General features: G+C 38.6%; 1 long non-coding RNA gene across 2 annotated transcripts in view; it reads left to right on the top strand.

Annotated features, from left to right (window-relative positions):
- Nucleotides 1-13,053: 13,053 nt before the first annotated feature.
- The window catches only part of LOC125105619 (uncharacterized), a 35,605-nt gene continuing 23,286 nt past the window's right edge, over nucleotides 13,054-25,372 (top strand). For both annotated transcript variants that reach the window (XR_007128963.1, XR_007128962.1), the window contains exon 1: nucleotides 13,054-13,192. This is a non-coding gene — a long non-coding RNA (uncharacterized LOC125105619). The remainder of the gene's footprint in view (nucleotides 13,193-25,372) is intronic.

The raw sequence follows: 25,372 nt of genomic DNA, 5'->3' as shown, positions 1-25,372 counted from the left end.
TTGAGTAAACTCATACAACATTTGCTTTTACATATGTTAAATAGAAAGAAAACAGAAATTCTGGGAGATAAAAAAAAAATCTTAAGAGAAGTCAGTAAGACAAAGAATATTTATTTTCAAAACCTTTAACCACCCAGTGAAAGAGAATTTAGGGAAGCAAATGGATCATAGAATTTTAGAGTTAGAAAGCATGTTAGACATCATCCGGGTCATCTTCCTGATTTCACAGATGAGGAAATTGAAGTCCCAAAAGGTTAACTGACTGGCTCAGAGTCCAGACAGTTATTTGATGAGAGAACTTGATTTAAATCTACTGCTACTTCCCCTCTATCATACAATTTCAAGGTTTTCATAAAGATGAGATTGCTGTCTTCTGATATTGCACCTAGACTAAAAGCCACCCAAATAGAAGTTCAATTATAAATGACACAGAAAGCGTCAAGAAAGAGTATGTCCTTGTACATGATGTATAGTACAGATATTACTCATATTAGATGAACTTGAAAGATAGGAAATGACTATAATTTATTTTTTATTTCCTGACTCCCCAATATTAAAGACTTCATAGACTTCAGAATAGAACCCCCCCAGTGGGGGGTGACATTGTGGCCAAGCATTAACTAGATACTCTAGGCATACAGACAAACATTAAATTGATATATTTTTTTCTGAGCTTTGAGTGGAATCAGAGAATCCCTTGGAATGAAAAAATGTTTCCTATCTTCAAAGCGATAGTGAATTGATGATGTCTCAGTCCTTCAGCAGCTATGTCTAATCAGTTTGAGAGTCCTGTTGGCTTTTCCTTTGAAGGCCTCGGCTGTCTCTGCTTTAGTCTCCTTTGTTTGTTTGTTAAGCTCCAAATCCTCGATTTGTTGTTTGCGTTTCTCTATACTCCTGCTCCACCATAACTACCTCACACAGTCACAAAACAAATCACTTATCACAACATGATTCCCAATTTTGCTCAAACTTTCCTCATCTTAGAATAAACTTTCCCTCTTTTACATTCATAGAATCCTTTAAAGTTCTTTTCTAAAACCTTTTCTCACAGTCTTTTCAGACTCTTCTGGTTCACAGGAATCTCCTCTACTTCACTGAGGGCTGGTTGCATATAAGAATCCTGGGGAACTTTGATAAATGTTCCCACTTAATAAAAATATCAATGTATGAAACTACCTCACTCAATTAAATCATATATTCTTGCAATTATCATGGTTTAAAAGCTTTTCAGGTGGGTCTAAGCTAGAGTCAGCACGGAAAACCACCGTCCTGGAGAATTCACAAACCATGTCATTGATACAGATGCTTACTCATAATATAATTACAAATTCAATGTCATAATAGTATCTTCATGTGTGTAAATTTTTGGCTTTCCAAGTGGTTCAAATCTCATGTGTTTTGCATATTTTGAAGCCCTGTGAAACTAGGTTCTGAGATGAGCACAAGTGAAACCTGGAGAGGTAAAGTCTTATTAGTAATATGGCCACAGTCTCCCCCTGTTTATTTGTTTGTTTTGGCCTTTTCTATATTTCAAAGTTTTAACTTGAGAGGTAGATTTCTTTCTTTTGAAAAGAACCTGCTTCATAATAATATTTATTTGTACTTAGGAGTAATTCAGCTATTTTTGGTTTAGTAACTTAGCTTATCTCGGTTTATACATTTTTGTAAAATCCTGTAAAACTCATCTGCATCAAAGTTATCCTGCTGCTGCTATTAGGATTTTTTTTTTCATTGTTAATTTTAATGCTAAGACACCTACTTCAGTTAGCTGTGGCCTTGGAGAAATCAACAAAATAGTGGGGAATTAGAGATAATTTATTTATAGGCCACCTACATTTACCTTTTAGCCTATCATGATCAATAAAGCAAGATACGGTACCTAATCTGAGTCCAGCCTCTCAGACCTTGTGGGTCTCACACTAGAAAGATGTCCATGACATTACGAATGTCTGCCACACCCATAGCCTCCACCTTCTGAAGTACACAACAGAGGAACCATTCCTTGCATATGTTTTGCTGTACTTTATACTGCAAGATTCTTTCACTGAGCATAACCAATTAGACCAGGGATCAGTACCTGAGTTTAAGACTATGAAGAAGGTAGAGGCGGATCTGATGGGAGGCTTTGGATTAGAAACTCTGTCAAATGATGCATTATCTCCTACAAAAACAAAGCACACAAATGAAACACAAAACCTAACTAAACTAATCATATTTTGTGGGATTTTCAAACAGCAGTGGAAACAAGTGGAAAGAGAAATGGGAGCTAGAGAAGCTATGTCATGAGAAAAGGAGACTTCCAGATTGTGGTTCTCTTCTGAGTGATGATTCAGATCTTCATAAGCTCTGTTTTCTAAAGCTAGACATCTTCCTGAGCTACATTTCTTCCTGTATTCCTGTAAGATTAACTCCTGTTATCCTTGGTAACTGGAGTATGTTATTGCATCCTGAAGAGAAGCAGGCAAGCTCAAGTGTCTCTGTTGGGAATGAACTGTAATTTCCCCAGTCTCGCTCCCATAAGCAAAACACCAACAATAGCTCATAATATATGCTCACAGGATTCCTTTTCAAACTCCTTTGCAAATAATCTATAATACAACTGGGGATGGAGAATATTTATCTAGAAGGATAAGATATTAGACAGATATGCTATAATTGTGACTTTTGCACATAATTCAGAACTATTTGAGTCCTGAAATTAAGATTTGGGTCTATTCTTATGGCTACTGTTGGCTCTCCCAAAGCCTCTTTCTTGTGATAATTGCTCACACAAGGTACTTAACTAAGTTCCAGGCGCTGTTCCAAACATCTGTCCTCTAGTAGCTCATTTAATCACCATATACATTTATGAGAAAGGTGCTATTGTTAATATTACCAACTTTACATTTGAAAACACTAATACCTAGGCATGTTGCATGGGTCACATAGCTAGGAAGGAACCTATATCCGAACCAAAGTGGGTCCTCTCCTTCCTTGAGTTGTTGCACAGAGAAAACTTTATTTGCAGCAAATAAGGAGATTGTAGGGAATAACTTCCAAAGCCATGAGTCCCAGAGCACCAATCCCATGGATTCCTTTTATTTAGAGTTAGGATAACTATTTAGATAGGGAAGCCTTATCATTGTATATAGAGGCAGGCATAAGTGTGCCTTCAGGAAACACACTTACACACACATGGTATAGTATGTAAATGAGGCTTGTGCTTCTTTGGGGCATTTTAGTCTTATAATGAGGTAAAGGTAGTTGTTGGTCATTCTAGAGGTCGCTCAATGGTCCCTCTGTGCAGGTGAGAGTCAGGGGTTAACCTCAAACCGGTCTGGGGGGTCTGGGATGGCTGGAGGTCTTGTGAGGGCAGCCACTACCACTCAAGAGGTGGCTTCACTTTCCATTTGCCTGAATTAAGAGATAATCTGGAAAGAAGAGTTGAAGAAAAAATGGACAAAGGTGGGTGAGTACAGACACGGGGGCAGTAGAAGTCAGGTCTTGGGGTGTAGCTGGTGACAGACCCAGATTCAAACCCAGGGAATTGATGTCAGGATTCATCACCTGGTCTCTTAGCATCACGTTGCAATGATGTACATCTCCAGGATACCTTCTGTCTTTCTTCAACTAAGGAGAAATTTAATGCTATTAAACCATTTCCAACAGTTGGAATTATCACATAACTGGCAAATAGGCGCATTTTCAATCAGGAATTGAAGTATTAAACCATTGAACATAGTCAACAGCCTTTCCTTTACAGAGTTTGGGTTTAAATTTCATGTTTGCTGATTAGCTACTTGGGAGTAAAGAAGGGTAGAAAATAGATCCTCAGAAGACAATGAAGAACAGAGTATTGATTATTTTTTTTTTATTTCTACTAAAGCATAATATGGGCCAAAAAGACACCTCTTTGTTTTTTTCTCCAGATCCCGTGGATTTATAAATGTTTTAGGATTTCTTTTCTTTTAGTGCCCGTGGTTCTTGGTCCAGCCATTTTGAAGAATGAAGAGGTCGACGAGACAAAGAATGGTGGGCAAAAAAGCAAAGTTTATTGGGCCACAGTACAAAGCTCTCGAGGAGGGAGGGGACCCCAGAGGGTTGCCACAGGAGTTTCTAAGTCTAGGGGTTTTAATGAGAATGTTGGCAGGCTGTTTAAATCTGATTAACCCTCCACACACCTGTTTCCCAATCAGGTTTTTGTCTACCTGCTCATCTAGCTATCAGGTAGTTGTTCATGTGGGAAAGGGTGAAGAGCTCCTTCCAAGGTGGTGTAGAATAACAGGATGGGGTCTTTTTTCCTTTTAAGGGTAGTTTCCTCTTAGGAAGGGGCCCCTTGCCCCTGTCTGCCTTTCTTCTGACTATCCTGCACTGTAAATAAGCATTATAAATGCAACATTTCCTCCTTGGTCTGTGATTGACTGCTGTCTCTAAGTGTTGCATGAGGGCATTCCTTTCCCTCACCATGTCTTTGTAGTTAAATGAATTAAATCTCTAACTGGAGTCCTTGCTTGCTTGACCAGTGATCCATGATCCATCCCTGTTGCAATAATGCAGGCTTCCCCCTTCCCTATCCACTGATCAGCACCCACCCAGCTCACTTTCCTACCCTGAGGATCAGGTGAATGAAAAGTGGCAGAAGGGCAGAAAGGGAAGAGAGTGATGGAGCCCAAAACTTCTGCTTAACATTATCCACATGGGCTGTTTATATGCAGACAACCTTTTTTGTAACCCCAGATAAGGGAAAACTATAGCCAGACTAACAGGGAAACAGGGAAATTCAGCCATTGCAGGCATTCGTTCTTATCTATTATTTTTACAAAGAATAATAAGAGATCTCAGCAGATAAAATAAATGCTTCCTGTGGAACCCAAATTCAAAGTTTGTGTAAGTGCATTTTTTTTTCCAGAGCCACTACTGTTGTTGTGTTGATGCCCTACATTTCCACTCCCTCCCATGCCCAGGAGGGGAATTTAGAATTTGAATAGACCTTTGAGATCACGTAGCCTAATCCTCCCTCCTGTCCCCTCCTTCTCCTAATAAGGAAAATAAAGCCTCAGGAGGTTAACTGACTTGCACAAGGTCAGATGAGCTCAATTGTCTCCTAAACTCCACACGAACTTTTTTCATTTCCAGGTTTAAATTATTTATTCAGTTTTTTGCCATTTTCACTTCATTGAAATGAACTCTCTCTTCTTGCTATTATATCCTGGAAGCTATTTATCCAACCTGATTTAATTGCATTTTCATGCAATTGTATTACATTTTGAAATTGCTATTACATTTTATATTCTCTGTGTTTTTATGCCCTAGTGCCAACTGTTAGCATCCTCTGTGTCCTGCTTTATTATTAAATTACCCCAGGTGTTTCTTAGCCTAGGTTTACTTATATTGCAACACAGAGTTAAACATACTAACATAGGCAGAATGTTTCATATTCTAACTTAGGGTCCGTGAGGGGAGGAAGTAGAAAGTGATGGGTTATTGTTGTGACTATTTCAGTGTTTACCACATAACCAATACAATAAATTAGCATCCCTGGTCTCCATCTTTCCAAATTTCCCTCCTGTCCTCTCTCATTTTTATAGGACCATTCAGAGAAGAAGCTCTCTCCTGGAACCGCCCCTGTCTTCTGAAATTAGCATTAGGAAGTCAATGCAGACATCGAACATTAAGTAAATGAACCCCAATTTAAAAAGGATTTAAGCAAATTAGACGGAAAAGCTCAAGGGACACCAAAGGGATCTTCGTAGGTCAAAAAGCCTGAGAAATTGAAAATATTCCTGTGTTTTTTTCCAGTGGGCAAATCGGTAAACATAAACCGAGGTAAAGTTTGAGAGCTTGTTAGAGTGGAAGAAGATTTTGACTCAGAAAAAACAAAACACCTTCAAACGTAAAGAGAAATTCATTATAGCAAAAGTCGATAAAATATGCAGCCAAGAAAATGTCTCTCTTAAAAAAAAAAAAAAATAGTTCCGTAGAATAATAGTGCTTGCCAATTATGGGGGAGATATTTTGATGCCTGCTCAGACTTGGGCTTTATTTAGATGGACTCCAATCCAATCCACTGTCAGCTGAATTATATGCACCATAGACTTCAAAGGCTCTGTGCTCAATGGGAACGTCCAGGATAGAGTGCTGTGAGAAATAAATGATCATGCTGCAGTATAGGCGGCCAAGCTGCGGCGATCACTTTTCAGTCACTGGAAAAATGCGGTTGTGCAAATGGACGTCACGCTGTGATAAGGAAAGTCCAAAAATACAGTTGCAACACAGTGAGCAAACTTAATGGAGGCAAATCTCTCACTTCCCTTGGACAGCTACGCGCTGCAGGTGGTTTTACTGATGGACACAGTTCTGTATGTGGATGTGTAAATAGGCATGCCTTGAACACCCCTTTCTTAAATAGGTATGTCCGAGTTACAGTCACAGCAAAACTTGCAAGAACTTGGGTGAAAGTCAAATTCTCTACAGGTATTTGCTTTGGCAGTTTACCGTGTTTCCTGGGCAGGGCGAGCTTATCCAAGGCACTACTTGTGTCTGCTTTTGAGGGAAGGGAGTCCTTCTCTGTCTTCTTCTGTGAGGCCAGGTGCACACAGAGGCTGACACTGGAGGGGTAAACGCTCAAGTGCGGTAGCTTTTCTCTACACAGCGCACTTTTTCAATGGTAACCTGCCTTAGAATCACCTGGAGGTCTCTTTAGAGTGGATTGTTGGGGGCGCCTGGGTGGCTCAGTTGGTGGAGCATGGGACTCTTGGTTTTGGCTCAGTTCACGATCTCAGGGACATGGGATTGAGCCCCAAGACGGGCTCTGCATTCAGTGGGGAGTCTGCTTGAGATTCCCTCTCTCTCCCTTCCCCTATGTCCCTTCTCTCCCTTGTGTGTTCTATCACTCAAATAAATAAATGAATGATTTAGTTCATTCATTAAAGTTAAAATTCAAAAATTAATTAATTACTTCATTCATTCATTAAAAAGAGGATTGTTGGGACCTGCTCCCCAACCCCCCGAACTTCTGATTCTGAATGTCTAGGACGAACCTCAAGAATTTGCATTTCTATGACGTTGCCCAGTAATGTTTACACTGTTGGCCTGGGGATCCCAGTTTGAGTGCACTGATGTATCACCCGCCTGCACTCCCCCATCTGGATACTTGCATGCATGTTGCAAACAGAACTTCACCTTAAATAAGCAAAGTCACCACTTCCCGTTTGCCCAGCTTCACATATTTTGTTGATGTCAAAGCACAGGATGAGAAACGAGGTAGTGCTGTTGAGCTGGTGTGGTCTTGTGTCTCCTCACTGCCCCACTTTAGAAGGTGGGAAGGGGATAAAATTGATAATTATTGGAGAGCTTTAATAAGGGAGACACTTTTATGCAGCATTATTCTCACCATAAGGCTAAATATTAGACTCAACAAAAGAAGTCTCTTTTTCTTTCTTTCCCCAGCTATTCTCCAGGAACCCAGCCTTTAACAGAACAGCTGGTTCCTGACTTGAAATCAGTATGTTCCAGGTTACACTTGATGCGGGAGAGCTAGGTTCTTGTCTCACGGAGTCAAAGTATTTATCTCTTGTACAACAGAGAGTGAGTAAAACAATTGAAGTTTATTAAACAAGGATACAAGAAAATATTTCAGGAGTGAAAGGGGTCATGATAGTGTTGCCCATGAGGGCCCTTAGGGTTGGTCTTTTATAGAAAGCTAACCAGGGAACTTAAATCCTTATAACACCTCTCCTGATAACCATTGAGCAAAGACTAGTGATAACACCTTCAGTGGCTTACTTCCTTTTTAGGGTCTGGTTATTCTTTGCATGTCTAGGGCAGGGTGGCCCTAGGGCAGGGCAGTCCTAGGGCAGGGTGTCCTAGGGCAGGATGGTCTGGTTTGTTCCCCTATCCCTGGTTTCCCCATTCCTCCAGATTTGGGGGATTTCTGTGAGCCTGATCACATAGTCCCCTATCTAACTCTCCCTACCCAGCCCCACCTGTCCCTTACTCACACTGACTTAAAATAATAATTTGGAGGAAAGATCCTCACCAGTAAGAGGCTGTGGCTTTTTGTGGTTTCTGGAGAGCTTCCCTTCACTGTGATGTGGGCACCGGTCTTAGACTCTCCCATTCAGAACAAATGACCACAGATAGCTTGTGAGGCAAAGAAGCAGGGGTAAGGAGTCTATTCTGATGAGGCTGCTGATAGAGGAGGCTCATTGTTCCTGCAGGGGTAACAGAGACAATGTTTCCAGAGGAGGCATAGAGCTCAGGCAGTCTCTGAGATGGCAGCTGAGGAAGTCCCAGGGGCCCCAAGCACCCAGCAGTGGTGTCTTGAGCAGAACAGCTTCACCCAGAAGTTTCAGAATGCCCCCTGTGGGGATTTCAGAATGCCCCCTCTGTGCCTGGTGCTGAGGCCTTCTCAATTCTCCAAGTGTCCGTTTTACCTTCAAGTGTCATCTGTTTCAATCAGACAGATTTCTGTTGCTTACAACTGGGAACCTTGACTGGTACAAGATGCAGAATATTGAGTATCATATGAAGGATATGTTTTTATACATGATTACAAAGTTTAAGATAGAAGGATATGCAAAAAGATAATAATGTGTTTCCTTTTCATTTTGAACATACCTTCTGGAATCTGTTTTTTTTTTTTTTTTATTGCCATGTAGCAAGGTGTTATGTAGTAAAATGAAATTTTAAACAGCATACCATATAATGGTACCCAGTGTCCCAATGTAGGAATTCTGACTTATTTCATCCTATGTTTTTAACTCCCTGAGGCTCTTATTAACATCCTATGAACTCAGGTTTCCTTGGAACCCTGGTGGGTCATAACTAGAGCTGGGCCATGGTGATGCCTTTGAGGTGTGCTGAACAGCCTTGTCTGTGGAACATTTGTTTTCTGATGTTGATGGAGAAAGTCTTCCTGCAAGGCAGGAAGTCAGGCTGCAGGCCTGACTCTGTCTCTCCTACAATGTGGAGGCCTCACCTCAAAGAGTGAGACTCAGTGGTACTGGTTCCAATCTGGCTGGAAAATATGACCCAAATGACAGGAAGAGGGCATTCACCTGCTGGGCTTCCCTGGATCCACTGCAAATCCAACTGGGGTGAACAGAAATACAATTGTCAGGACAACTTCTGGATAGATGGGTGAATTCCATGCCTAGAGAATAAAGCACAAATACCAGTCATCTGTTTTGTGGCAGATACCATGAGAGGTATATGCCCCTTGTCTGTGCTATAAGGCAATTCATACAGGGGAAAGAGTGTGGGCTTTGTAGCCATGTTCTGCCCCACCTGGATTACTTGATTTTAGAACTTCATCTGCAAAAAAATAATACCTAGCTCATAGAGTGGTTATGAAATTTGGACATAATACGTGTAAAGTTTCTAACATAGGGCCTAGAACATAGTAGGGGCTCAATAAAGAGTAACCCTTATACCCAATACCATCCTCAAAAAAAACCTCTAAAGTTCTTAACAGAGTTAATAGGGAAATAGGCTCCAGATGGTAAATTTTTTTTTTTTTTAACAGAACACCGCTACTTTATAATACACAGGATTCATCTTTGGAGACATGACAGATAATTTTTAGAGAATTGGAAGAGTAATTGTATAGTCTAAATATCCTACACTATTACACTTAAAACCATCTACAGTCTCTTTTTCCAAATATATTAAATGAATTCCTGAAATTTTGAAAGATTTAACCTTGACAATATAAGTTACTCATCATGTCTCCCCCAATCAAATAATTTTTCCCATCAGTCCTAATGTGAAATGCACAAAAGATCATAAACAACTTTTTTTTTCTCCCAAACTGTCTACCACCAAATATTTATCAATGAAACTTTTATCAGGCCTATTAATAAAGCATTTTTATCAATAATTTGACATCCATTCTTATAAGTATCATAGTCTCACAAATGGGTTTGAGGTAGATGAGAAAGCCCATCTCAGAGCTCCTGATGATGTGCCCAGCAGGGGAGACAGCATTGGTTCTTGTTAAGCAACCACCTTCTCGAGTGGAAATTCATCCAGGTCATCATGAGTCCTGCTATCTTTAGGATTTGTGGATTAGAATGGGAGGTTATATGGCCACATATTTAAACTTAAGCAGGAATTGATTCAGAAGACATTAGCTTCAGATTCGGAATAGAGGCTCTGTTGATGTGGCTGTGTGTACTGAGAGTGGTGGCAGAATCCTGTTAGAAGGGTGTTAAATAGTTTTCTCAGCTTCTCAAGGAGTGTTGCTGCTTTGGGGCTCTAGCATGCAACTGCGTTGAGTAATTGATGTCTCCTTATAGCTCACAAAAAGCTTTTCCAACTCTTAAATTGCCTTATTAAGAATATGTGTCACACGTTCCAGAGCAATCAGAACCCAGAAAATCTGTATTAGTTTCTTAAGACATCGACTCTTTTATCTTCAAAAAAATGTATACATAATATCTTCACTTAGTTAAACACCAAAAATGTATATAAAAATAGAGAATCCCTCCCTCTCCTCTCCATTTTCCATCTGTTTTTCCAGGTCCTACTCTAACGCACCATTATAAGTAACCACTGTATTTGCATACAAAAACAAATACACGTTCATATTATTCTTATCTCTCCTTCATTTTAACACAGGAGGTAGCACATTTTACATACTGTTCTGAACCTTGTTTTTTTTTCACTTAATATATCCTGGAGATTTTTTTATAACATAACGTACATTACATATTTTCTGTGTTAGTCTGGGTCCTGTGAGAAGTGGATGCCAAGATAGTATTATTCATGAAAAGCCTGTAAGAGAATGTGGAAAAAGGGTGTACAGTAGTTGTCAGATCACAATACAAGTCTGATTCTGAGTGAAGAAGACAGAAGGAAAGTTGGATGGGTGTGTCCTTACCAGACTGGTGTCTGATAAGGACTACTGGATTACACCAGTCTGGTAAGAATGTCAGGGAGCCCTTGGCCAAAGTCACCCATCGGAGTCTCCAGTCTCCCAGGAATGTCCCTGACGCACTGGGTTGTGATCTGGAAGCAGCCAGGGATAGCATGGACTCCTGGGAAACATCAAGATAAATTTCAGAGTGCAGCAGATGGGGCCTCAGTCAGTTATGACCCCTATAGTGAGAGGTCTGCAAGGCACTTTAATATTAGGTAAGCCGTCTTTTTTTTCCAGAAACCTTCCATTTACATCTTGCTCTCCAGAACTGGGTCATACAGTTTTCTCTACGTGGGAAGGAAGCTGGGGAATTGTGTAATTGAGCACGCTGTTGGGGGCAGAGAATACTAAGTCACAAAATAACAGGGTACCATGAGCGAGGAACACAAGGCCAGTTGGTGTCAGTGACTGTCACACATTTAATAAAACTTTGTCAGATGAATTAATGAAGGTTTTAGGAGCCTGGCATTAGAGCGCCACAACATCTTCAGGGCTTCTTCTTGATATAATGTACCTTACCAGCGGCCACCTCAGTCTGTGTATTTCCTCCAATGAAAGGGAGAAGAGCAAAAGCAAAACAAAACAAAGTAAAACAAACACCCCCTTCCCCCAAAAATACTCACAATAAACTGAGTTTTTAAAAAATTTTTATTTTATTATTTTTTAAAATTCTATTTGTTTACTTGAGAGAGAGAGAGAGAGAGCACAGAGGAAGAGAGAGAAGCAGACCCCCGCTGAGCTGGGAGCCCAACACAGGACTTGATCCCAGGACCCCTGGGATCATGACCTGAGCCATAGGCAGACACTTAACCAACTGAGCCACCCAGGTGCCCCTAAACTGGTTTAAAACTTTAGCTTTACCAAAGCATTTCCACTTTCACCCTCAATTTCTACATCTCTAGGTTTCTATATCAGACACTTTTCATTACTGTTTCCGAGAATCTTGTCTGTATTGATAAATTTAGGCAATAGATCCATATCCTTTGAATTAATAGTATAGGATAGATTTGAATCCAAACTCCCCAGAATAACCTCCAGAACCCGCTAGCCTCAATGCCCCTCGCTGTCCTACTTGAGATTCTGTTCCAGCTACACTGATTTCTTCCCATTTTGAGGGTTTTTGCATATGGTGTCTCCACTGCCAGGAATGGTTTTTTTGTGCTTCTAGGACTCAGTTCCAACGTGTGCACGTTGTTGGGAGGCACTTCCTCACACCAATAAATGAGCGATGCTGTGTGGACGCCGGCTGGGTTTCCTATAATGCAACTCAGTTCTGACACAACTGACTCAGAAATAGCAGCAATTCCACAGGTTGAGCGCTCAGTCTCTCCAAACTGCCCCACCCCCACTTCAGATGCCAGCCGCAAGCCCAGGCTGTCATCTGTGCCTCTCACTGTCCACTATAGATCAGAGAGTCCAGTGGCCCCCACCTTAGATTTGATTAATTTGCCAAAGCAGCTCTCAGAACACAGATAATCATTTTACTTACTAGAACATTGGTTTATGGACTATTATGAAAGGCTATAACTTAGGAACAACCATATGGGAGAGATGCACAGGGAAAAGTGTAGGGGAAGAGCTCAGAGTTTCCACGCCCTCTCTAGGCGGGCCACACTCCTAGCACTTCCACCTGCTCACCAGCCAGAAGCTTTCTGAACCCTGCCCTGGGATTTAATAGCAGCTTCATGACATAGGCAAGACTGATCAAGTCATTCACTATTGGCAATTGATTTAACCTCCAGACCCCCTCTCCTTCTTGCGGGTTAGGGGGATGGGACTGAAAGTTCCAACCTTCCAATCGCTCAGTTATTTCCTCAAGATAACCCACCTCCACCCTTAGGTGATCTTGGGACTTGTCCAGCCTACTCATTAATATAACAAAGGCATCTTTTTCACCCTCAAACTCGTATCTCTCTTCTTTTTTCCTTCCTCCCTCCTTCCCTCCCTCCCTTTCTTTCTACCTTTCCCCCTCCTACTTTGTACACTTATTACTTCCAGTTGATAGGGAAAAACCATACTCTAAGATGGCCGACCAAACTAGCAAGGGAGTTCCAGTCCCTGTCTCAAAGGCCTTCCGGGTTCTTTCCTACCCCGTTTCCCGCGTGCACGGAAAGTACCAAGTATGCAGAAGTAGAAAGATATAAATTTCCCTCCCTGCTTATGCTCAGGGCTCAGACCTTTGGAGAGCAACACTCTCTGAGCCCACCCCTGTTAAATAAACATCCAATGCTCCAAAGTCTCCCAGTGCCGCTTGGTTCTTCCGCCAGGATCCAGTCCGAGTTCCATAGCACAGTAAGTAGCGCGGGTGTCTTACACAGACTTCTTAAAATTCTCTTGAAGAAAGGAAGAGACATTTTACGCATAAAAAGGTCACGATTCAGAGAGATTTTGGCACAACTTTCCATATCTAGCCCATGGTGAAGTCTTATTAAATATAGGCAGTAGAACATGGTATTAAGAATATGAACTTGAAGGTAATACTCCCAACGTTGGATTCCCAGCTCTTCTTATTCACTGCATATCCTTAAATAAATTAGCTTCTCTAAGTCTAAGTTTCCTTCTTCTTGAAATGAAAATAATACTAGGGGAGCCTGGGTGACTCAGTCGGTTAAGCAACTGACTGTTGATTTCAGCTCAGGTCATGATACCAGGGTTGTGGGATCGAGCCCTGAATCCAGCTCCACATTCAGCTCAAAGTCGGCTTGTTCTCTCTCCCTTTGCTACACCCCGTGCTTGCTTGCTCTCTCTCTCTCTCTCAAATAAATAAATAAAATCTTAAAAAAAAAAAAAGTATAATGTTAATGCTTCCTTATTAGGATCTTCTTTAAATACTGGCATGCAGCCTAATGCCCAGTATTAGGGATATACTGGCTGCTCAGGAAACAGAAACTGGTATTATTGAGTATTCTGTCTCTTCAGGCCAGTTGGCTCCAGGACGCCCTAACTCCCCTCAGACTGGTGTGCTGATGGTATTGTAGATAGGATTAAGATGTTAGGAAGCAGACACAGGGGTGGTAGTGGAAACCGACTTGAAGCAGGAAAGGACCACCATGTGTAAATTCATTAATTGCTGGGTCCCATTGGGCGGAGAACTAAGTTTCCTTTTATTACAAACCCTGCTTGGGTCTTTTAACACGCCAAAAGTGCAGAATGTGTGACACCGGGCCAAGTTTGGGGGGTTCCACCTTGAACAGGCCTATAATAACGAATCTCTACTGTTCAAACTTGGGCCACTTCCCAGGTGACACCATTTCTGTGTAGTTGGATATTTTCAAATACTCTTGGAAAGGAGATTTCACATTTCCTTGAATAATACCAGAAACTCCTAGCAAAATACCAGTTATTTTGAAGCGGGAGAGCTAGATTCTTGTCTCAAGGAGTCGAAGAATGAATAGTGTGGACAAAGGACAGTGAGTAAAGAGATAAAAGTTTAAACAAGGATACAGAAAACGCTGGACCCTACTAGGGCATTTAAAGTTAGTCTTCAATAGAAAGCTAACCTGGGAACTTAAATTCTTTTAGCATCTCTATTGGTAACACCATAGAACAGGGACTAGTGATCACACCTTCAATGGCTTACTTCCATTTTAGGGTCTGGTTATTCTTTGTTGGTCACAAGTGATTATCATAAAAAAAGACACCAACCCTGCAGGTGCAGGAGCAGGGTGCTCAGGTTTGCTCCCTTATCTCTCGTTTCCCAGCACCTCCACATTTTTGGGATTTCTGTATCTATCTCTCTCTTTCTAGCCCAGTCTGTCCCTTACTCAATTTCTACCAAGGTGCCTCTGATTTCTTCATCACCTGCCTAGATTTTGTAGACCGGAATAACCTGCTGAAGATCTCTGGGTGACTTTTTATTATGGAGTTCAGGGGCATCCCCCCTTTCCCTTTATGGAGGTCAGGCTTAAAGGTAGTATCTGACTATTGGACGCTAGTGTTACTGAGAAAAGAATGCAGTGTTTGCAGCTCATCTCCAGCGCAGCAGCAGTTGTGAGATGCACATGTGGGCCGGTGACATTGATTTCTATGAATTGTTTTATTCTTGTAGGAATCGATCCATCAGCCAGTGGCCACCTCATCCTTGGATGTGACTTCATCATGTTTCCATCTTCTCACTTCTCTCTAGCCCTCCAGCCTGACAGGAAGGAACAGGTTACCTTGGAGACAAGATGTTTGGAAAATGTATGAAACCACTACCTCTGATTCAGTTATTAGGTATCTTATGGGATTCTCTATGCTTAATTTAAAAATCCTTTAGAAAGGATTGGTAATGAATTTCAGAATAGAGGATTTTTTTTCTCTTTCTTTTTTTTAGACATGGAGATATGTATATCCAAGGAAGTTTTAAAAATCTTTTTTTCTTTCTTTCTTTCTTTCTTTTTTTTAAACAATAAGGTGAACAATTGCCTGGGTTGCCCTGAATATCCCTGTTAGTGCAAAGAAGAGAGAAATAGATGAAAGGACCTCTCAAGGCTCCTTTCAGTTCTAAGAGCTCAAAAAAAAAAAATAAGTTTACACAGGGACAGAAGCTTATGTAAGTTTAGACTGTTTTATTCTACTATTTTGCTAAATATTGTAAGCCACAATTTTTTTTATATAGACAAAAGGTAAATTAAACAAAATTATATGTTTAAGCACGTTTTACTATTGTAGTTTCTCTTTGTGGAAATCCACATACAGGACTTTGGTATGTATGTATTAAACATGCAGATACACTTCCTCTATAGGTATAGACATTCTTGCCACACTTCTGGCCTCACAAGCTGTTCCTTTTGTCCTTGCTCTCCTTCTAAGAGGTGACTCCCCCCCCCCACTGCTTGTGTATTCACAACTGACAAGCAGCCATTTTCCAGAATTAGAGACTTTTCAGAGTCAAATGCTTCTGGAACCATAAATATCAGACAGTGGCTACATTCCAAGAATTTCCTGGCATGATAAAAGGAGGGTCAAGCTTTCTACTACAGACAGTGTTGTTTATACAGCCCAGGGAATGCCTAAGTTAACTCAGCTTCTGCAAGGGGTTTGACCCTGTAGACTGTAAACTATTAACCACCGTGTTCCTTGAACCACAAGGAATAAGCACAGATCTCATTAGGGAGCTTTGTGCTTTAATTCTTGTCATTGAGTCTGCAATTGACCCTACTGCGTGTTCCATTCAGTACTTCAAAGTAAGGTCGTTAACAACCAAGGGTGAAGGGCCTGTGCCATGATCTCCTTAAATAAGTGACTTGAGCTGAAATGCGGAGCCATGGGAACTTCTCACCTACCTTTATAATGGATCCTTTGGTGGAAGCTGAAGCCCTACAATTTTCTCTATAGTCTGCATCTTTGTTCATGCCAAAGGCATTTAATCTCTTTTCAAAATTACTTTTACTGTGATGAAAAAGAAAAAAAAAGACTGCATCAGAAGGAGGAATTCAGTTCCATCCAGTGAATTAAGGTGGTATACTTTCTGCAGACTTTATTGTTTCCCACTGCTAAAAAGAAGAGAGAGGAGGCTGCATTATTCAGGGAGCACTCTGTGTGCTTGGTGGACACTGTATAGGGCATTTTACATACCTCCCCAACAGTCTTCACAGAACATGGTTAGTTACATTTTATCTGTCCATCTTAGAGGTAGGTAAATGGAGTTCTAGGATAATTGAAAGTTGAAAGGACCTAGAATTGAGTCTACTTGAGCCCACAGCCAAGCTCCTTCTACTAAACCACATTGCCACAATTAGCTTGCAGAGCTGTCTGTGTCCAAAGACCATATCCACTTTCCTCCCTCCTTTTCTTCTTGCCTCCTCTTTCTCCTTTTCCTTTCTTTCTTTGTCTCTATTTTGTTTACCAAATATTTCAACCATACTAAAAGACTAGAAAATGATAAATCAGATATCCATGTACTGCCTAATGCCAGAGTTTATAAATGTTAATATTCTTTATATTTACTTTAGATTTTAAAAATATAATCAAAATACTACATATCTAATTAAAGGCACCTCATCTCATTCCTTGCTCATCTTCCTTATAGATGAATATTATCCTAAAGTTAGTATGAATCCTTCCAGTCCATTTTATATCGTTAAAACATAATGTATTTATCCAGAAACAATGCATATTTTTCAGTGTTTAGTATTATTTTGTAAGATTTAATGTTTTATGTAGTGATGCTATACAGTATGAATGTCTTACAGTATCCTTTAAAAAATCAATTATTATTATTCTTTAGAGATCTTTTCCATGTAAGTATAGTTCTAGTTCATTTATAAATACATAATAATTGTGTAAGCATACAATACATAAATATTCAATTATAAATTTATCCACTCCCTTACGGATGTCCATTCAGATTATTTATAGTATTTTCCCATTACAAGTGACACACAATGAATTCCTTCTACATGATTGCTTATGCCCCTGTTCAAGTTCCTCTAGGATCTCCTAAAACTGGATTTGTTGATAATAGGCAATGCACTTCTTTAACTTTACCAGAGATTGCCAAATGGCCTCACAAAGTGTTGTAGTGATAAAAATAGCATACACTACAATGTATGAGAATTTGCATGTTTCCTTATTCTAGCAAATTATTAGTCTTATCAGACATCTTAATTGTTCTTAATCTTCAGGATATGAAATAGAATTTCATGTATTTAAATGTGTGTTTCCTTAAACTTAAAAATGTGTTTTGTAAATTTATTTTATTTTTTAAAGTTTTCAAATTTTAATTTCCGTATAGTTAACATGCAGTGTTACATTAGTTTCAGGTGTATAATACAGTGATTCAACAGTTCCATGCATCACCCTGTGCTCATCAGGAGTGCACTCCTTAATCCTCATCACCTATTTCACCCCTCCCCCCACCCCCCTCCTTCTGATAACCATCAGTTTTTTCTCTAGACTTAAGAGTTTGTTTTTTTGGTTGGTCTTTCTCTCTCTTTCTCTCTTTAATCTTTGCTCTTTTGTTTTGTTTCTTAAATTCCACATATAAGTGAAATCATAGGGTGTTTGTCTTTCTCTGACTTATTTTGTTTAGCACTACACTCTCTGGCTCCATCTATGTCATTGCAAATGGCAAGATTTCATTCTTTTTTATTGTTGAGTAATATTTTATGATGTACTTATTCTATTATATATTATTATATATTAGATAATAAATGTGATATATCACATTAAATATCTATCTATCTATCTATCTATCTCACATCTTCTTCACCCATTCATCTATTGATGGACACTTGGGCTGTTCCTATAATTGACTATTGTAGATATTGTTGCAATAAACATAAGGGTGCATGTATCCCTTTGAATTAATGTTTTTGTATTTTTCGCCTTTGAATTAATGTTTTTGTATTTTTCGGGTAAGTAGCCAGTAGTGGGATTGCTGGATTGTAGAGTAGTTTTATTGAACATAAAAAATACTTAACATTTTTTCATAAACATGGTGTCTTTTCTCCACTTACCTGCTCATACATTTTGCTAATTTTTTTCTTTTGACTTATTTACCTTTTCTTACTGATTTATGGTTCTTTAACTATTTTGGATATACTCTTTGATAAGGAATACATAATGCAAATGTCTTCTGTTTTGTTGCTTGTATTTTCACTTTGTTCATGATGTTATTTGTCATACAGAAATTTTTAATTTCAATATACTCAAACTTATCAAAACAATGTTTTGGGTTTTCTTGTGTTTTGTTTAAGAAATAATTTTCAGGGGCACCTGGGTGGCTCAGTTGTTTAAGCCTCTGCCTTCGGCTCAGGTCATGATCTCAGGGTCCTGGGATTGAGCCCCATATTGGGCTCTGCTCAACAGGGAGCCTGCTCTCCCCCACCCACCGCCTGTCTCTCTGCCTACTTGTGATCTCTGTCTCTGTTTGTCAAATGGATAAATAAAATCTTTAAAAAAAATAATTTTCAAACTCAATGGTATAAGGTTATTTTAATATATATTTTTTTAATTTACATTTTTTCAAACCTTACCAAGGATAAAGTTTAGAGAGACCATCACTCTGTCTAGAATTGTTTTTGGCTTTTTTGTTTGTTTTATATAAAGTGAGATCAGGTTCTGACTTTATTTTTTTCCACATGCCTAGCCCTCATTCTGGCACCTAGCATTTCAAAGTTGGTCTTTTCCACAATAATTTGTACTGACTCCTCTGTCCTACATAAAGAGAGCTGTTGCTCTGCACAACTCCAGGGGGCACCATTCATATCATATGCTATGTGAATGGCACAGCCTTAGAGCACATAGAATATAATGTAAATGCTGTCCCCTGGAGCTATGGAATGTGACAGCCCTGTATAAATATCTGATATATATGATTGCTTGTGTTTTAATTTCCCAGGGTTGCCAAAACAAATTATCACAAACTACATGGCTTAAAACAAAGAAATATATTATCTCAGTTGTGGGGGTGACCTAAACACCTAAATCAAGGTGTTGGTAGGGCCATGTTATCTCTAAGGTTCTGGAGGAGGATACTTCCTCATTTCTCCCTAACTTCTGGTGTATGCCAGCAATCTTGGCATTTTGTGTAGATGCATCACTGCAATTTCTGCCTCCATCATCACGTGGCATTCTCTCCTGACTGTCTCCTGTCCTCACATGACCTTCTGGTAGAAACACTGGTCATTGGCTTAGGTCCCAGCCCAGTCCAGTATGCCCTCATTTTGACTATTTACATCTGCTGGCTATTTCCAAATAAGTTTATATTCTGAGGTTCTTAGGGGAGCACTGTTCAACTCTGTATAGTTTGTTTTGCTGCAATTTCTATGTTGTTGGCTTAGTTAATCTACATCTGTGCCCAAACTACCTTACCAAATTATTGTGGCTTAATGGTAAGTCTTTACATAAGGTAGAATGAGTCCTCAGCTGTCTCTAATATTATTCTTCAAACATTTCTTGGCTTTTTTGTGTTCTTAAAAATCTATGATACCCCTTTTTGGAATTTTTGGTTGAATTTTCAGATTAATTTGGGAAGAGTTGGCATGTTTATGATAGTATAGATAAATAGCTCCATTTATTTAAACCTATCTTCTTGAACTAATTTCCTCCATACATGTTTTCCACGTTTTTTTTGCGTATTTTTTCCTTTACATACCTAATGGTAATTCTTTCTTTAATGAATGGAATATTTCTTATTAGTTGTTGCAAGTATTCAGGAATGCAGCTGTTCTTTGTGTGTTTATCTTATATCTAGTAGCATTGTTGAATTCTCTTATTATTTCTCACCATTTATCTCCAGAGTGTCTCTGATTTGCTATATAGAAAATCCTATTGCCTGTAGAGAATAATTTTGTTTTTCCTTTGAATCCTGATAATTATTTCCATTTTACCTTATCTTTCTTCAGTGCCTGGGACTTCAGGGAAGTTTCGTATAGAAATAATGAGAGCAAACATTATTTTCTTGACTCTCATACATTTTTACAAAAATATTTTGCTCCCCAGAGATTTTATGTTGTCATAGTAATGATCATGATCAAGCCTTTATGTTGTTTATCTTTAAGTTCTTCCTCCCCCAACCCTTCTCAGCTATCCCAATTTACAGAATCAGTTATATTTAATTCTCTACAAACAATTTCAGAAATATATTATAGGGCACGTTTCCAGCATTTGGTGAATTGGGAATTACATGTTGTCCTGAGTCTGCCTCTGACCCTCAGTCTTTCTTCTAAAACCTTTTGTCTCCTGAGAAACAAACTGTTGGGAATTGATCCTTGCCCAAGTCTTCTCATTCTGGGTCTGGTGTCCTGTTACTTTTGTCAATTCCTCCTTCATAGGGGATGGACTAAGGTTATAGTCCTACCTTAAATCAGCATGATTTTCTGCAACCTGGATACTATTACCCATGGCACTCATTTGGCTACACATTTCCCTAGTGACTAGACTAGTAATTACCAGCTATAACTTTTTCATCTGTAACATACCAGAATTTAAGAATAGTGAATCACTATGACAATAAATAGCTACTGATGAATAGCGACTGGCAGGGAAGTAGGAGTATCAGAATCTCTGGAGAACAAAGAATAGCTTAGTAAAATGTCCCCAGTCTCCCCAGTTAATTCTAATATGCTACTGACTTCTTCCTTCATTTTGGGATCATTGACCTTGAGGTACTTATTTCCTAGTTTTACCCACTGAGTCAGAGTCCTTCAATAGAAAACCTGAATTATTCAGATAGAGCCAAGTTCTCTGTGCCTCTCTAGATGCTGTGATGGGGGACTGCAGATCATTTCCCTTTTCCCCCTCACCAAGCATATACCTGATAGATCCCATCTCTTCTTAGATTTGTTGTTTGTTTGTTTCAAGTTTTTATTTAAATTCTAGTTAGTTGACATATAGCATAATATTGGTTTCCTGTTGGTTTCAGGAGTACAATTTAGTGATTTGTCACTTACATATAACATCTAATGCTCATCACAAATGCCCTCCTTAACATCTATCACCCATTTAGCCCATTCCCCAACCCACCTCCCCTCCAGCAACCCTCAGCTTGTTCTCTATAGTTAAGAGTCTTCTATGGTCTTCCTCTCCACCCCCCCCTTCTCTTATGTTCATCTGTTTTGTTTCTTAAATTCCACATATGAGTGAAATCATATGGTATTTGACTTTCTCTGGCTGGCTTAATTTTCTTAGCATAATACATTCTATCTCCATCTATATCATTGCAGGTGGCAAGATTTCATCATTTTTGATGGCTGAGTAATATGCCACTTCTTTATCCATTCCCCAATTGGTGGATGTTTGGATTCTTTCCACAATTTAGCTGTTGTTGATAATGCTGCTACAAACTTCAGGGTGCATGTGCCCTTTTGAATCAGTATTTTTGTATCCTCTGGGTAAATACCTAGTAGTGCAAATTGCTGGGTCATAGGGTTGTTCTATCTTCAACTTTTTGAGGAAACTCCATACTCTTTTCCAGAATGGCTGCACCAGTTTGCATTCCCACCAATAGTGTAAGAGGATTCTCCTTTTTCTGCACCTTCACACATATCTGCTGTTTTCTATGTTGTTAAATTTAGCCATTCTGACAGGTGTGAGGTGTTATCTTATGGTTTTGATTTGTATTACCTTGATATGTTGATCATCTTTTCATGTGTCTGTTCATCATCTGTATGTCTTTGGAATAATGTCTATTTGCGTCTTCTGCCCATTTCTTAACTGGATTATTTATTTTTTGGGTGTTGAGTTTGATAAATTCTTTATAGATTTGGATACTAACACTTTATCATTTATGTCATTCTTCTTGGATCTTTTGAGGCATTGAAGCCCTATGGTCAACTTTCTGCAGATATTGGCAACAGTTAGAGAAATCATTTGAAAACTTTCCATTTATAAAGGAACTCATTAAAAACAATGATCTGTAATTACAAATGCTCCACCACAAATAATTAAGAATTATTTTATATTGGTAAAATTCTTACTTAATTGTTAATCTTCATCTTATTACTGTGTTATATATGAAGAGCAGCAGCTACTTTGAAAATCAATTTAGCATCTCACTTCTTTTCAATGTATACACCTTGATTATATAAAATGATTTCCTATGTTTTTGCAGTTGCAAAACAATTATAACAAATCCAGTCATTATAACCTAGATACAATATTTTGATGTGTATGATTGTCTTGAATAAATTTACGGCAAGCAATATAGAAAACATTCCATTATTTAGCATGTATTCACTGATTAAAGAAAGTTTTCTCTTTTTTTATTAACATTTTTTTCTTTTATTCAGTGGTTTTATTTTACATCCTGAGAGTTATACTTATTGTTTTGTGGCTTTCAGTTTTCTAAAAAAGATACATCTCATTGGAATATTAGCTAAGGAAATGTAAAAAGACAAAAGAACAGAAAGAATTGGACAAAGTTGACATTTTCCAAATGACATTAAGATGTATTTCCCTTGGTTCATCTATATGAAACTGTCATGGTAACAACTGCAGAGACAGAATCTCTCCATAGTTGAGAATCTTCTTGATTTTTAAGAATCATGTAGGCCTAGATTCCAGAGCCAGTTCTCTAACGGGCCAGAAGCGAAACCCAAAGTAATGTATTTTCTTCTAGAATCTCTTCCCTCCTAGACACATTGGGGCTAGCAAAATTTTATGTTGGTGGACTGCCACAAGGATTAGAGATCACTTATGAAAAGACATTGATATACAAGAAGCATTCAATCAATGGTAAGTATTGTCTTCTAACCCTTGTTAAAGAAAAATAGTTAAGTTTCCATTTTCTTTTACCTGAAGACTGAAATCGGAGTCAAATCCATCATAACTTTGTTGAAGTATTCCTGTTTCTGAGAAGTTAGGTACTAAAACAATGAGCAAAGATAGGTGAAACACAGGTTATAATCTAGCTGAAAGGAACGAAAGTCAGACATATAGCAAGATAACTGACAATCCAAAAGCATCAGTGAGTGCCTAATGAACATTTGGCACATTGTCATCTTCACTAAAATAAATACTGAATGAATAAAGGAATGAGTTATGAGGAGACAAAAGGAATTTATCATGAGTTGGTACTGGGTTTTTTATTAAATAGGTCAAATTTTAAAGTAGACATAACAGGCTTGGATATACAAGGAAGAAAAGGAAAACCATTCTTTCCAGCAAGAGTAAAAAATGTTATTTCGGTTCAGGAAATTGCAAGCAGATCAGTTTGGCTGAATAGAACAAAATAATTGTTTTCATGGTCTATTTATAAGAAGAGTAAAACACCTTTAAATTAATGAAAAGGACATTCTCTGAGAAGCACTTAAACTGTAGTTTGAAATTCACACTTTGGGAGAAATTGATGCTAGATAAAAAAATGTTTTGGCTTAACAGATCAGCCATCTTTTGGAATTTACTCAAGTAAATACACATAAAGATTGGCTAGAAAATCTGCTTTGGAATCATTGATGAAACCTGCCTATGATTACCCATTAAGATTACAACTAGCTTTCAGGGCCAAGTTACAATCACTTCAAAACCCAAGTAGATGTATTGCCTGATTCTAGTATCTCCTATGAACAAAATCTCACCTTTTCATTTAGATAAGTTCCCATATTGCCCTTCATGTTTGGTTTTAAGCCACCATGGCTGACTGCAACCTTAGGGATCTGCCATATTCTTCCACTCCTACTAAATCTGCCCTTGGCCAAGGTCATCTTATCTCAAAAGTAGCAGAAGCAGATTTATTTATTTATTTATTATTTATTTATTTATTTATATTGCCATTTCTGATACAACTTTCAGGAGATGGCCAGTGTCCATGCCAAGGATGCTTTATTCCTTTCTTTCAAAGCTTGGTTCCTCAGGGTAGTATACATACTGGATTTTGTATGGATGTGGGAGAACAGTCTTCCACCTGGATCTGAGGCATGTTTTTTTTCTTGGACCCAAAGTAATACTGTTGTTGAACATCTGAAAATTTTTTCACAAAGACTTTTTAGTATTTTCTTCTTTCTCTAGCTCCTGCAAGCAACTTTTCAATGATTTCCGCCCCCCCCCCCCAAAGTATACTTCTAACAAGCAGACAGACAAATACAAGCAACACAAAACAAACTATATCTGTGGCATAGGAGCAAACAATTCAGACACAGTATTTTTTTCTATTCCATGTACAAAGAAAGTGCCTCTTCTTCCTACTCACCTCTCAGAAGGATAAAGTATTAAGGAGTTGCTCCTGGCTTGACCATTTAAGTCCACCTATATTAGAGATAATTCAGTTTACTTGTTTTACAGTTAGAAAAACACTTAGAACAAACACAACTCAATGGCTTATTCAAAGGACTTAGTTTTTCCAGATGTGAAGTTTATACCTCTAAAGGTGAAAAGGTAAATTTTAAAATAATTGTGATTTTTTTTTAACCCAGCCCTTTTCCAATCTTCAAAGTTTCCCCCCAAATTGGAATCTAAGTTTCCACTAATATACATTCTTAGATTTAGTCCAGTTACAATGTTTACTGTGCAATTTTGGGGTTACTTCCTTGGCTTTTAAACATTAAGAATTGGGGGGGAAAAGTCTGGGAGATAACTGCAGAGGTGATACTAAATCAAGGTGCTAAGGACCTGAAGGATTTAATGAAGTTTGTGGTAGAATCTCGGCAAGAATCACGGCTCTGTTGTGGTAAAATTTATTTTTAAGATGTTGTTAGCCAAAAAAAGTTACAGAATGCTTCTGAGAAGTATCTGCAATAATCTTAAAAAAAAAAAAATATATATATATATATATATATATATATATATATATATATATATAAAATAGAACAAAAAACAAAACAAATGATCCGGAATTTACCACTCTGTCTCCGACAGAATCTACATTAAGGAAACTGTCTGGGCATTGAAATACCCTTTGGAATATTAAAAGGGTGCGATGTATTATTTGGTTAAATTGCCAGTATCAGGAAGAAGGATCACTAATAAGGAAATGCTCACTGCTCATTGTTCTAGTAACAATAGACTCAAATGAATAATTGCATGATAGCAGGAGATAGGGCTTCAGTT

Source organism: Lutra lutra, chromosome 7 (assembly GCF_902655055.1).
Source record: "Lutra lutra chromosome 7, mLutLut1.2, whole genome shotgun sequence".
NCBI lineage: Eukaryota > Metazoa > Chordata > Mammalia > Carnivora > Mustelidae > Lutra > Lutra lutra.
The sequence above is the reverse complement of the archived record's forward strand: the minus strand, read 5'-3'. Positions and strand labels throughout refer to the sequence as shown.